General features: G+C 32.2%; 1 pseudogene; it reads right to left on the bottom strand.

The window, feature by feature from the left end:
• The window catches only part of LOC108749293, a 34,979-nt pseudogene that overhangs the window by 17,337 nt on the left and 4,303 nt on the right, over nt 1–13,339 (bottom strand).

Genomic DNA, 13,339 nt, shown 5'->3' with positions numbered 1-13,339 from the left:
TTTAGCATAATTTATGTAAATACGAGTAGAAATTCTCACCAAAACTTGATGTTTTCACCCCCTTCGAGAGAGAGAGAGAGAGAGAGTTTCCCATAGAGGCACCCCCAACGATAAATAATGCATGTCGATTTGCTCCGCTTCGTGGCAGTTTTACGCGGAGCGTGTGACTGCGAGACGAGACAACTGGACAAAGAAGGAATTTACATAAATTCCACTTTTATGTTTCCTCGTCCTAATTCGATCGGAATTTTTAGAAATTGGCGCCATTAATGAATAAATGTTTCGAAATGTTTTTACGTGGAAGAAATTGATATTGAAGGAAACTATAATCTTTGGAAGAAATTTGTAAATAAATATGATTATTACACAATCTATTTCGTTAGTACTTTCGCATTCAAGTAATTCCGGACATTCACAATACACAGAAAAGTGCATATTTAAATATTAGTCAATAAATAATAATAAGGCCCTGTAAGTATAAAACAATATATGCGAGAGATGGGCAAAGAGCCAGTAATGTAGTGACAAACTTTAATTAAATTAAAATTCGGTCATAAATTACAAAACGGCAAAACAAACGTTTCGACTCCGCTCGAGTCACTTTCAACGTTCCGGTAATATATCAAAACATCGCAATAAAAATATCTATGGTATTAAATATTAATTATTTGTTTCGAGTATGTCAGAAGATAGTAATTCATTACAACGTGCTTTCTTCGGTCGTTTAAGAAGTTACTGTCTCACGCAACGCGTCAGAGTGCGTGCTAATTCGACACGCATCGCGGAGTGGCCAATTTTTATTCGGCGCAGCATAATTTCGTGGGCATTAACTCGCACGTTAACTCAATTTCGCCGCCCTTCCGTGATCGCGTTGGCGCGTCGCAGATTAACGTATACGGTCTGAGAGCCGATACGCAGCATGCGTATTGTGCGAAAATTTCGCGAGGGACACCTGCAAAGACGGACCTACGCGAACGGAGAGTTCTACGGTTCCACGCGTAAAATTTATGTTGCGTGAAGCAACCGTCGTCGCAGAAGAGCATTTTTTTCCCTCCGTGAGAAATGGTTGCGACGCGACGGCGATCGTCCGTAACACGTCGGAGCGTAAACAGTTTTACGAGGTAATTGTAAATATCCGTAAATAACACGAAAGTGTATGCCAACGAGTGCGTTTGCAACGAACTTTAAGAAACGGGTGTGTAACGTCTATTACTAAAAATTAACCCTTTACTCGTAACTTGGCGCGGCGACTGATAATATCGTTGAATCAGGGTAGATGAGATTGACGAAAAATAAAATATGTTTCTATTTAATTAATTTAATTATATTTTTAACGTATCTGCACACAGATCGAAAAATAATTTTGTTAAACTATCAAAATAATTATGTAGGACGCTTAAGTTTGTTGAATATCGAACTTTTCTGCAGCATTAAGCTTGAATTTTCTATATTATTTTAAGTTTCCCAATTATCTTGATGACTTAACAAAATATTATTTTTAGATCTATATCCAGTTAAATTTGTTGATGCTTCAACAATCGTTTTTTTCTGTGCATTCATTCGCGAATTCGCTGCTTTATTATGTATTGCCGAGCAATTTATGTTTCATTATATGTTTTATAATCCCATATGACGTTATTCACCACTTTCTATCATTCAACGAAAGTGCATCCGCGACTTTTGAATTCCGGGACAAGCAGCAGCCGACGCTTATTATGTATTTCATAAACATTAAAAATTCCGTTAATGCGTTTGCAGGAAATGGTCGACCGACAGAATCCTTTGAAGGTAATTTCCTTTCGAAAGCACCGACTTCCGGATTAAGAGTCCATCGTGACAAAATCGAAATCGGAGAGGTTAGGAAGACTGCGGAGAAAGAGAAGACACACATTTCCTGCCCTTCAGTAAGGGTTTCCCATAAACGCACATTAGTTACGATATTAATTAAACGTTATTGAGTAACTAATCTTTATATAAGAAAAGATAAACTTTGAAAGTACAAACAATTAAAATTTCAAGATAGCCTCAACTTTAAGATTTTAATTTATTAGTAAAGAGCGTATTTTTTATAATGTTATCTTACAATTATTATTAACTTTCAGCAATTGCAATTTATTATATTAATTAATTATTTTGCCTAATTTAAAATTATCAAAATGATTGTACATTTTGTCTGTTTTTTCTCCATGATAATGTTTTATCTTTCTGTTGATAGAATTGATCTGACTTATCGTATTCAGAAAAATGACAATGACCATGATAACGTATCAATTGACCTTCGTAGTAAAACGAAGAGGATAGTAAATTTTATCAAATGCTTATACGCTGATTGATTATACAAATTGTATTCGACGAGCCTTGTTTCATTTGTTTTGCAACGTGTAAAAAATTACACATTTATTGGAACCGTTATAAGTTGACTTCTCGTCTTAATTAAATCTTACGAATTTATTTTATTAAATAATTTGTTGATCCAATCCTAAATAATTATTCTCAATTGCCTGTAAAAGATATTTAAAAAGAAAATTTTCGAAAACTCACTTCATGTTAAATTAAGTTTCTATATTGATCAAACGCTATCTGAAATTGTTTCTATTTAATGAGATCGGATATTTTCCGGAACATCTGCGCTGTATATCAACTTTCGAAACATAAGAACAGAGCGTGATCGTTTAAGGTCTTCTTTACGTAACCATGACCCATTACTTCCATGCTGGGGGCACGTGAACCATATGGTTCGTGTGATCGATCATGCACGCGTTGACGATCAAACTATCAAGTTCGCGAAACTTAAACTTTGCACGCGCGAGCAGTTCTTCGCTATACTTGAATGGCTTCGTAGGAAACAAATTGTATACGTTACGCTTTCAAAGCGTTTTTAATTTTACATTATTTAAGTTACATTAAGCTTCACAAAAATATTAAGTAAAACTAGATATACTTTATATTTGAAAATAAAATTAATTTTGCGACAAAGGTATTTTAAAATTATGTCTTGATAATATTTAAAAATTATATTATGAACATATATATATATATAGTAAAATATTTTATTGGGTCGGAACAAAAGATTGTAGCGCTACTTCATTTTTTGTAGCTACTTCATGTATATATTTAAAAAAAAATATTTGAGAATTTCTTATATATTATTCAATAGAGACCAAAGTTTCAGATTTATGTATTTGTTTTTGAATTGTAGTACAATAATTTTTAAGAAATTATTAAGGAATTATTAGCAATCAAAATCAAAATGCTCCTTTTTTATTAAATTCGCGATAGTCTAACAACAAATAATTCAATAACAGTTTTGTTTTAGGCATCTGACAAAGTCACAAAGTGAAAGGAAAACTTTCTATTTTGTCCGGCTTGTAATTTGCTATATGAAAAAATTATCAAACTCAACAAAAATTCAAAAGTCATAACAATCCTTCGAAAATAGAGGTTTTAAACTTTAAAACTTTTCCTTTTTTTTTTTAAATTTAAATTTTGTTCGTTTTAAAGAAATTATAGCTGTTTAAATTTTGAAATTTGCTTCGAAAAAGTAGCTTTCAAGAATTGACAAATTGTATACAAAATATCGGGTCGAAACAAAAATTTATAGCGCCATGAATTTTTTTCGATTCGATATTTTGTACATGATTTGTCAATTTCTAAAAGTTATTTATTAATTTCATTTGTATTTTTTATTTCTAAAAACTGTAACACAAACGAGAGAGAGAGAGAGAGAGAGAGAGAGAGAGAGAGAGAGAGCAATTTTCACACAATTTGATTGTACAGTAAGCATTGGTACATTTTGTCAAGAAAATACAAGAGGGAATGAGTGCGCAGTGAATCAATTAGTGTTCAATTATAAGATCAATTTGTGAAAATTAACTTATGGCGCTAGAATAAAGCGGAAATTACCGTTTCGATTGCAAATCCGGAAACAAGAATGCTTCGTGAAAAATTGCATTAAACTGCAGTTTAATTTGAGAAATTGTTCGAAGTGTATCGAGCATTGTTCATTGTGTGACAAGCTGCACCTGCGGTTTTACGATTGTAAAAGCGGAAGAACTCCCCCACGTGCATGCTTCACCTGTGCTTTTCTACTCTCGGACGTGCGTAGAGTGCGATAAAAGGACAATGGATGTATGTCAGAAATGGCATTTATCTGGATAAAGATCGATGTTCTAATGTGTAAACGTAGTCTCATTTAAAGTATCTTTATACCGGGTCAATTAAATAAATAATTATTATTATATTACTCTTTCAATTTATGTTAGAGAATTGTGATAACAGGGAAATCATAACTATCTATGAAAAATAAAGTATAACTTGAATAATATTATTTTTGATAGATTTAATTGGAACGAACTTTTTGTGAAAAAATATTATTCTTCGGCCGAGGTAATATTTTTCACAATAAAATTATTTACAAATTTTAGGATGTTTATTGGAATATCAAAATCAATCTGCCTACGAACATTAATATTAATAATTGTTTGTCAATTTAATTTGTGATATTACTATTTAAGTTCTGTTAGAGTTGCGTTTCAAGACTGAAAATAAATTTGGCGCAGTTTGAGGAATTAGAGGCGTAATATAAACATTCACACAAAATTATCTTAGCACTATTTATAAATATATAGATCCCGCTTGACCGTTTAGTCTTTATTTCTAACAATATTATGAATTTTAATATTAAAAAGTTTGAAATATTTTTATCGATAAACTGCACATATATGTTTTATCAACATAAGGTAAAACGTCATACAATCTTGATACTACTGTAATATCATCTTTTGGTAATATTGTAATCTTCTTCAATTATGTTTCTTAGATAAAGATCGTTCTAATTTATTCGAGCAAATTTAATATCATACGCAAGATGTCACTACAATACTGTTTAGCTGAATGACATCATACTATATATTGTATGTACCTTACGCGTGTACATATTACATACATATGCACACACACATACGTACATAGTAAGCCCTACAGGAAAGACTATCTTACTGATCCTCAGTCATTTTTACGATTAGTAAACTCATGGATCCGAGTTCAATGAACTACAAATATACTTATACATATATTTATATATTATATACATCCATATATCACGTTTTTGCAAATAATAATGCTATAAACATTTGAAGAAAAAAATAAGAACAATTTATAATTTACTAAATAAAAAAATAAAAATTATGAAAATAACATGTACTTACTTGATATAAATTGGAAAATAGCGAATATTTCATTCTCATTTTTAATCTTTTAAAAAAGAGACAGAGAGCTATGATGTTTCATATTTATATATTGTGAAATAAATTTTATTTATAGAAGCTCTAGATTTTATTTTCAGGTTAATGAAAAATAATAACTTGTATAATAATGAAAATCGTGATTCGCGTATATTGAGATTTCCATTTGAATTGCTGTGATGACATATCGTCCAGAATTGATTTTAATATTAACGCTACGTAATTCGATTGTCACTCGTTAATTGTTCAATTCACGAGACAATAGAAAGTCGAACGGTCCAATTGCATTACCTGACACTGATTAATATTTTCGACACGATATCATCTTGAAAGTTTCCTCGAGACTGGGTGAAAGTTGTCGTTTTATACAACAAGAAAGATATAAGTTCAAGAAAAGAAGCTATAATTTTATATATCAAATATTTTTATATCCTAAAATAAATATTATATAACAATATTACATATGTTCTCTGTAATTAATATTACAGATATATTTGTGTGTGTGTGTGTGTGTGTGTGATTTTATTATTAAAAATAATAACGTACAATTAGGATTTTTCAAAAAAAGGTGAATATAATAATATAAATATAGAAAAATATAAATGAAAATCAAGTGTGATAATTGGAGAACATTTAATTTTTTATTGTGTTCCTTTTAAATTCATTTCAGAATCTAACAAACGTTTGACTTTATTCCGAGTCATTTTCAGTGAGTAAATTTATTATAAAAAAAAAAGTATAAAAATAATCGTGAATATGTTTGCAAGCTACAAATTAGAAGAAAATAGATATATCTCTCACATTCTGGAGCATGTTCGGTTTCCCACCCTGGTGTTTCCTAGGCGTCATGTACCATATATTCTCGTTTAAAGATATTTATAAGTTATAAGATAATATATGATCTTCTACAGCATGAAATATTACAGCAATGTTGCAGCAATATTACCGTTATTTGCAACAATTAACGTATTTAAACATTTATTACACATATTTCCGGAATAATGAAGAAATTTAAATCCTTTCAAACAAATATTTCCCTCTCATTTTTTAGTATTACCGTAATGAAAATAATTTATAATAATGAAAATAATGAAAAATAATGATTATAAAAAATAATGAAAATAATTTAGGTAGAAAATAACGGTAAATAATCATTCTGTACAATTAGAATTCGATAAAAAATATTGTTTTACGTAAATCGACAACCAAGCGTTCTTTACACGCGATTGCTAAAGAGTTGATCGATTTAAAAAAGGAAAAGGTGATTTGAAAGTCGCAAAATATGCTTGCGAGGAAAGATAATGACTTCCTGTTTTATGAAGCGCGAAAACCGCGACAATCGTAAACGCAAAAAGTATGATATAATTGTGTTGTGAAAAGATGTTATTAGAAAGAAATGAGAAAACTAGATGGACTAAATTCGACCTATCAGTAATAAAATTACATGCTCCGTGTGTCAGTAAGTAAGCCGATTAGATCTATACAGCGAAACTTATCTATATAGCGAAACCTTACGTGGGCATTGATTTGAGAGCTAGACGTACAGGAACGCACCTATTATTGCATAAAGGTTGAGATTTTCTCATTTCCGGAAAGATTAGTCGGAAAATCAATATTTTCAAAACTTTTTTTGTTATCTTCCATTGGATCAATGATTCGCTTCCCTGCTGAACGATTAAAAAAAAATTCTTTTTTTCTTTACATCTTCAATAAAATCGATTCGAAATGTTGTAATTTATTTCGAATGCGTAATTTCTATGTATAAGCTTATAATTATGTTCCCAATTATAACGTGGCGTGATGCACTTCTGCTCGCTTTTCCTCACGTATGCACCGCACATGCGTTGATGACGCACTAACAGATAACAGAAATACAGTCCGGTCGAGAGGAGGTGATGGAGTGACGGAGGCACGGAGGCGAAATGGTCTCGAGAGGACAGACACGTGTGATCACACGAGTGGAAGCGATAAAACGAACGATAAGGCGAATTTATACCGGTCGAGGTTAAGGATCAAAATTTAGACTAGCAAATACAATGACGAAAAAGACCGTCGAGATAAAAATTAATAATAAATTATATAAAAATAAAAATATAATATAAAGGTAATGTGTAAGTAGAATAAATATTATATTATAAATATGTAAAATAAATTTATATACACTGTGATCGCATTTTATAAATATAATACAAACATAATATAAAGATGAGGAGAGACGTTTTTGACTAATACAATTTTTCATTCGTCTATTTTGTACAATTAAATTTTGAAATAATTGACGAATTAAATGATAAATTTTTTGTTCACATCCGCTTTCCTTTCTCGCGCGGCGTCGATCTTCTTGTTGATTTCTTTATCGCACGGTTGAAATCGCAATTTGTCGAGTGCGGAAAAAATGCTTCTCTCCTTTATCCACTCTAATTCCTTCTTTCTCGTGATTTTTCACTGCGCGTTAGACTCTTTCGCGAAGCTCTTTTCTCGGTGAACGGTCCAGGGCCGTTCGAGAAGTAAACCTTCGAGCAAAACAACTTTCAGAGCCCGCAGTAATGTACTTTCACATTTGCGAGACCAAGGCATTGAATCGCTGGAAACTCGTTTCATATTATATGAGAAAGGGAAAGAGGGTGAAAGAGCGGGGGAGAGAAGAGAGAGGAAGAGAGAAGGGAAGAGAGAAAGGAGAGATGAGGACAAACAGGATGAACATCGAGAGAAAGAGAAAGAGTGAGGTGAGAAGATATAAGCAAAGAAGGAAAGATCGAATCGATCGTGTGTTTTTCGTGTATCAACGATTCATAGATTTCCCATTGAGAATATGGTGGAAGACAAATCGTCTCGAATATCGCACGAAATAGTGACGATTTTCAGTCTCCATGGAGAGTATAAATACTCCGATAAATAGTCGCCGCTTCTTTCGAATCGAGGATTTATCAGATTTACGAGCGAAATTGCGCAATTTTATTTGCACTGGTCTTCCTCAGCTGATCCTTTCCTAACCGAACTTTAGAAACGAGACCACCGTTAAACGCGAGCACTGCGATATTTAGGCCGGTATTCATAGTCAGATCTTATACTATGTATAAGGTCTCACGATGTCATAATCAGAGAACCGTATTATCATCTTAAGACATTACTTAAGAGAACCTTAGAATAAGAACGGTCTATGCATGAATACTGCCCTTAGACAACGATTTGCATTCAACTGTGTCTTTGCGTAGAGCACCAGGTGCGATGACCTGACATGCGGAAAATTTTAGCGTGCAGAGTCGCACCGCACCGCGTAATTACTGCAGTCCAAGCGAAATTGTTTTGTGATTGAAAGTAGCGAGGCGGACGCGCGCCGATGAGTTTGTGGGCTAACTTCGACGATGAAGAAAAAAAGAGAGAGAGAGAGAGAGAGAGAGAAAGAGACATGAATTCAGCGCAACGCGCTCCAACTGAAAGGAACTCGTGTTACACTGTAACTTATATCCCAGCTGCGTAAATAATTGTTCCTATTCGACTACTTATCATTCGTCTCGATAAGTCTCAACTGTATAAGTAAAATCTTTGTGCGTTTTCTAACATGCATTTGGAAACGGTTAAATATATCGCTTTTGTAAACATATTGACTTAGCGAAGCTTTTTGCGCGACAGAATCTTATGATAAAAGATAAAATACAGACGTGAGATAGCGATATCTCTCAAGACGCGATTAAAAATGTATCGTATCCCATTCTTACAAACGTGTTTATATTTATATTTTAAAGAAGCTATACATATGCAAAGTTTGCGATTTATATAACATTCTATTTCTATCGATCTTCCATGTTTATTTATTTTCATTTAGTTTACTTACTTTATTCGTTATTATTTTTTATCGTTACAATGAGAGGCGTGTCTTAGCAAGTGTGCAACATGTGCATAGCACGCCGACGACCAAAGTTAGAGGGGATCAAAATTTACTGAAATTTTACCTAGATATAGGCTAAACGAGATGAATCGCAGCTTCCTGAATGTTAGTAGCGTCTTCATAAACTAATTTAAAAAATAATGATAAAACTTTCAATTTTTTGGATAAGTGAAATATTTAATACGAAATATTTAATTTGAAATATTTAATATGATTCAGGCAAATGAAGAATGTAGAAATTGCAATAAAACTTTATATCATCCTGAAGTATTTAAAGAATACTTGAAAATATGTGTAAAATATATACATCCTTAAATACATTGATCAATATATAGCACCTGAAATGTAATTTTTTTTCGCACTTAAAAGATTTCTGCATACCAACGAACATTGAAAAGAAAAATCTAGGATTGGGAAAGTTACTTTGTGAAAGTGATTAGTTACATTTACGGTTTATTCTCAAAATATATAAAATAATTACGAACGATTACAAGTTTATGATTCTGAAAAATAATACTTACAGTTACTAAAAAAATAACGAGTCGATCGGAAAGATTTATTTATTATATTAAATTGTCTAATTTTTGAACGAACAATTTTTCGAAATATTGATTTGGAACAAAATGACAAACGTTAAAAGTTAAAAGTTCGATTTTTGGTAAAAGTATCGCTTATTTTTCATTAATAAAAAAATTTATATGCATCGGAAAAAAATCGTCTATTTAAGGACTAGATTTTTATACTTAAAATAAATTTGCAAAGTTTGAAATAAATTAATGCAGTAGTTTTCAAAATATCTTGATCATCGATTTTGAAAATGCGCTTTCGAGAAAAAAGTGTTTAAAATTTCAAAACAGCCATACAATTAAAATGGTCATTTGTTAACTTACATAAGTTAACTTACATAGAGTCATCTACTACAGGTCCATATAATAAACGTTCTGACGAGGTTGTAGCCTCTGAAACATGTACATCTTTAATGCTGCCGACGAAGCATTCTTTCTTCTCTTGCAGCGTGTGGTAGTCAGTCGTTTTAATGCGGACTGCATCCTCTGTCGCCACATATCGGTGAGCATTTGTATCTTTATAGACTCAAACATTTGTAATAATACTGTGGGAACCTTCGTTAAACACGCAGGCGAAGATAGCGTGCAACAGGTTCGATAGTTTTTAATCCACTTTAATTGGAATAATGTTTGGACTGATTTCCCATATCAGCTGATTAAATTGCATTGCTATTTTGACTTTTCGCATTCATTAATACAAGTATATCTTTATACATAATACTCACAAATGATGAGTCACAAAACGTTCGAAAGAGACTACCTTTGTCCTGCACGCAATTGTCATTCGCAAAGCGTATACTTGAACGTTCATTTGTCAATTTTATTAAAAAAAAAAAAAAAAAAAAAAAAAATTAACTTACCCAACTCTGATAATTTTTGTTGCATGTAACAGATATTTGCTTATCAGTGATTCTTAAAAATTCTTAAAAAATAAAATCCTACGATAAAAATTTCAAATTCATTACATTAAAATTCTATTACATTAGAATGTTTCATAAAAGTCAACTTCTAGATAAAGATTTAGGTTGATTTAACGGTAAAGGAAAAAGTAATAAAGGTACAGGTTTAAATTCTTTGACGTAAATCTTATTTCCAAAGAGTGAAATTTCATTCAAAAAAATTAAAGAAGTTAAACCATCAAAGAGAAAATTTTTCAACGCTGATTTAAAACGCCAAATAGAAAATAAATAAAACTTTGTTATTTGCAGTTCTGTTAAAAGCAAATAATTCTATAGGAAATTTGTACATGGAAACGTGTTTGTGTATATAAATTTTGTTTCAATTGTATTCGATAAAGATACAGAAAAAATACAATATTCGTTTTGTAGTAATATTGGTTACACTTTTTATTTATTGTCAATGAAAATAGAAATAGATCAAAAAGTTTAACAAAAAGTGCTCTTCGAAACATTCCCATTAATCTTTTTTTCTTCTCAATTGTGTTCTTAATTTTACCTGCTTTGGAATTTTGACTATTCTTTATTAATTTTTCGTTAGTAATACTTGTTTATTTAATAATCAGGCAGTAAATTCGATTCAGGTATTGTCGTCAGCATTGTTACTGAGATGCGATTATCATGGATTGTTAAAAATAGCTCATGGTTTATTGCCTAAAATTATTCGCGGGCGGGGTCAGAAAGTTCCGCATTCGTTTCGCACGATTCCGGCGTGCACCAAATTAGAAGTATTTCGCGTCGGCTGTCTTTATATTGGCACTGACACGCCGCCTTCTCTCGAAGATCCGGTTTCACTTGGCTCATAAACGGGAAGATATTCCGCGTTGCGGGCTCGGGCCGATTTGAGATTTCTTATTTTTATTACATTGTGGCACTTCTTACAGCGCGTAAACGTGGTGGCAAGTAGCTCCGGCAGGCTGGAGATACGAAATTATGTCAGTATCGAAAAAACAATCTCAGATAAACCAAAGAAATCTACTCATATTCATTTCTATATCAAAATGTAAATAAATTTCAACGTCGTTTAATTTATTCTTTATTTTCTTTTAGTTCTTACAATATTGGAACTAAAAAAAATATAAGAAGTAAGTTGAACGGAAATTAAAGTTAATTTAAAATAACAATAAATAGGAAAATTTAAATAAATAAATTTAATGAATAGACACGAATAGATAAATAAGTAATCTTTAAATTCTTTGGAGTAAGATTCTCTCACTAAAAAAAATTTAGAAAGTAAAATTCTTCCTGATAATTTCAAGTTAATCTATATTAGTCGAAATTGACATCGTCGAAATTAAACCAATTAATCCTTGATTTTCTAAATTTTTTCACAACTTTACCAATTTTTTCTATTTTTATTTATAACAGTGTCGATTAGTTTGGCTTTTGAGAAGCTTACATATAAAATGCATCAATCACGATTATAATTGTATAGAAACGAAACAATAATAATATTTCTAAAAATTAATTTCTATTATTCGTACAATAACGGGCAATATATAGCAACCACCCATATATTTCCATAAAACATTTATTATATTTTAATGGAATATTTATTTCTGTATGTGTATGATTTTCCATATAAATGTAAGGTATTATTTAGGTTTCATTGACGTCTCGTTGGTCTCTTCTTTTATGAGCATCGAGGCGAGCGGAATTTTTTCGCCACGTGACGATCGATTGCTATTCAGTTTAATATTACATACTAAATCGCGAAGCCTGTTTTTAAATATACCACGCGTTGCGCAGCAGTAAAGAAGTTTTCCGCGAGAAAGAAAGAGACAGAGGAAGACAGCCCCGAGTGCGAGTAAAACGTCATATAATACATTATTATAAATCACGTCGCCAGAGCGGGGATAAAAACTGCATGTCTGTTATATTTAGCCAAACGTATTTGCAGCCCGATTCGACGAGACGCAATTGCTCGTCGGCAAGTGTATGTGTTATATTGTTTTTTTAAACCAAATTTTTTTTAAATCATACATCTGACGTAATCGCGTGAAAGTGCTTAGAACTTTAGGAATTGCTCGTCCTCGCTCCGGTCCCACAAGCGCGATTGTACCTCGCACACCGGTCTGGCCCCGGCCTATTGTTTTCATACTTTTTCGAACGAGAGTCAGCACGGCACGGCACGGCGCGGCGCGACGCGAAAGGAGAATGGAAATCACCGACGGTGGAAACTGTTACGCTCGTGCTCTATATAGCGACGTCGAAGCTAACATTGCGAAGACCCGACAATGTTGGATGAGCGAACCGTGAAAACACCGAGTTAAAATCCGCAGCTTTCTGCGCGGAGTAGCGTCGTGAATTTTTTTTTAATTCACGCTTTCCTCCTGCGAAACTTTAGGCTTTTTTTATTCCTTAAAAAGCAACAGATGAAAAATACAATTTTTTTTTTAATCAACCAAGTAGATTTTTTTTACTTCGGGGAGAAGTAACTAAAACAAAAAAAATGAGTTTTTCAAATAGCATTTAATCAAAGTAACATTTAATCGAAATGATATAAAATTTGTGTTAAGTGTTATATAAAAGGAGATAAAGGAGATCTGTAAAAAATTCATTTTTAATATATTCATTGTTAAAATGTTTGATGCCTTTCAGCACTCTAGGGGAGCACAACTTTCCACGATAAGCAAGATCCATCCGCGTGAAGTGTCGTTAGGTTCCTAGACTGGTGGGAAGGGA

The sequence above is a fragment of the Trachymyrmex septentrionalis genome, unplaced genomic scaffold (assembly GCF_001594115.1).
Source record: "Trachymyrmex septentrionalis isolate Tsep2-gDNA-1 unplaced genomic scaffold, Tsep1.0 scaffold29, whole genome shotgun sequence".
In the NCBI taxonomy this organism is placed as follows: Eukaryota; Metazoa; Arthropoda; class Insecta; order Hymenoptera; family Formicidae; genus Trachymyrmex; species Trachymyrmex septentrionalis.
This window is presented reverse-complemented; position numbering and strand designations above follow the sequence as displayed.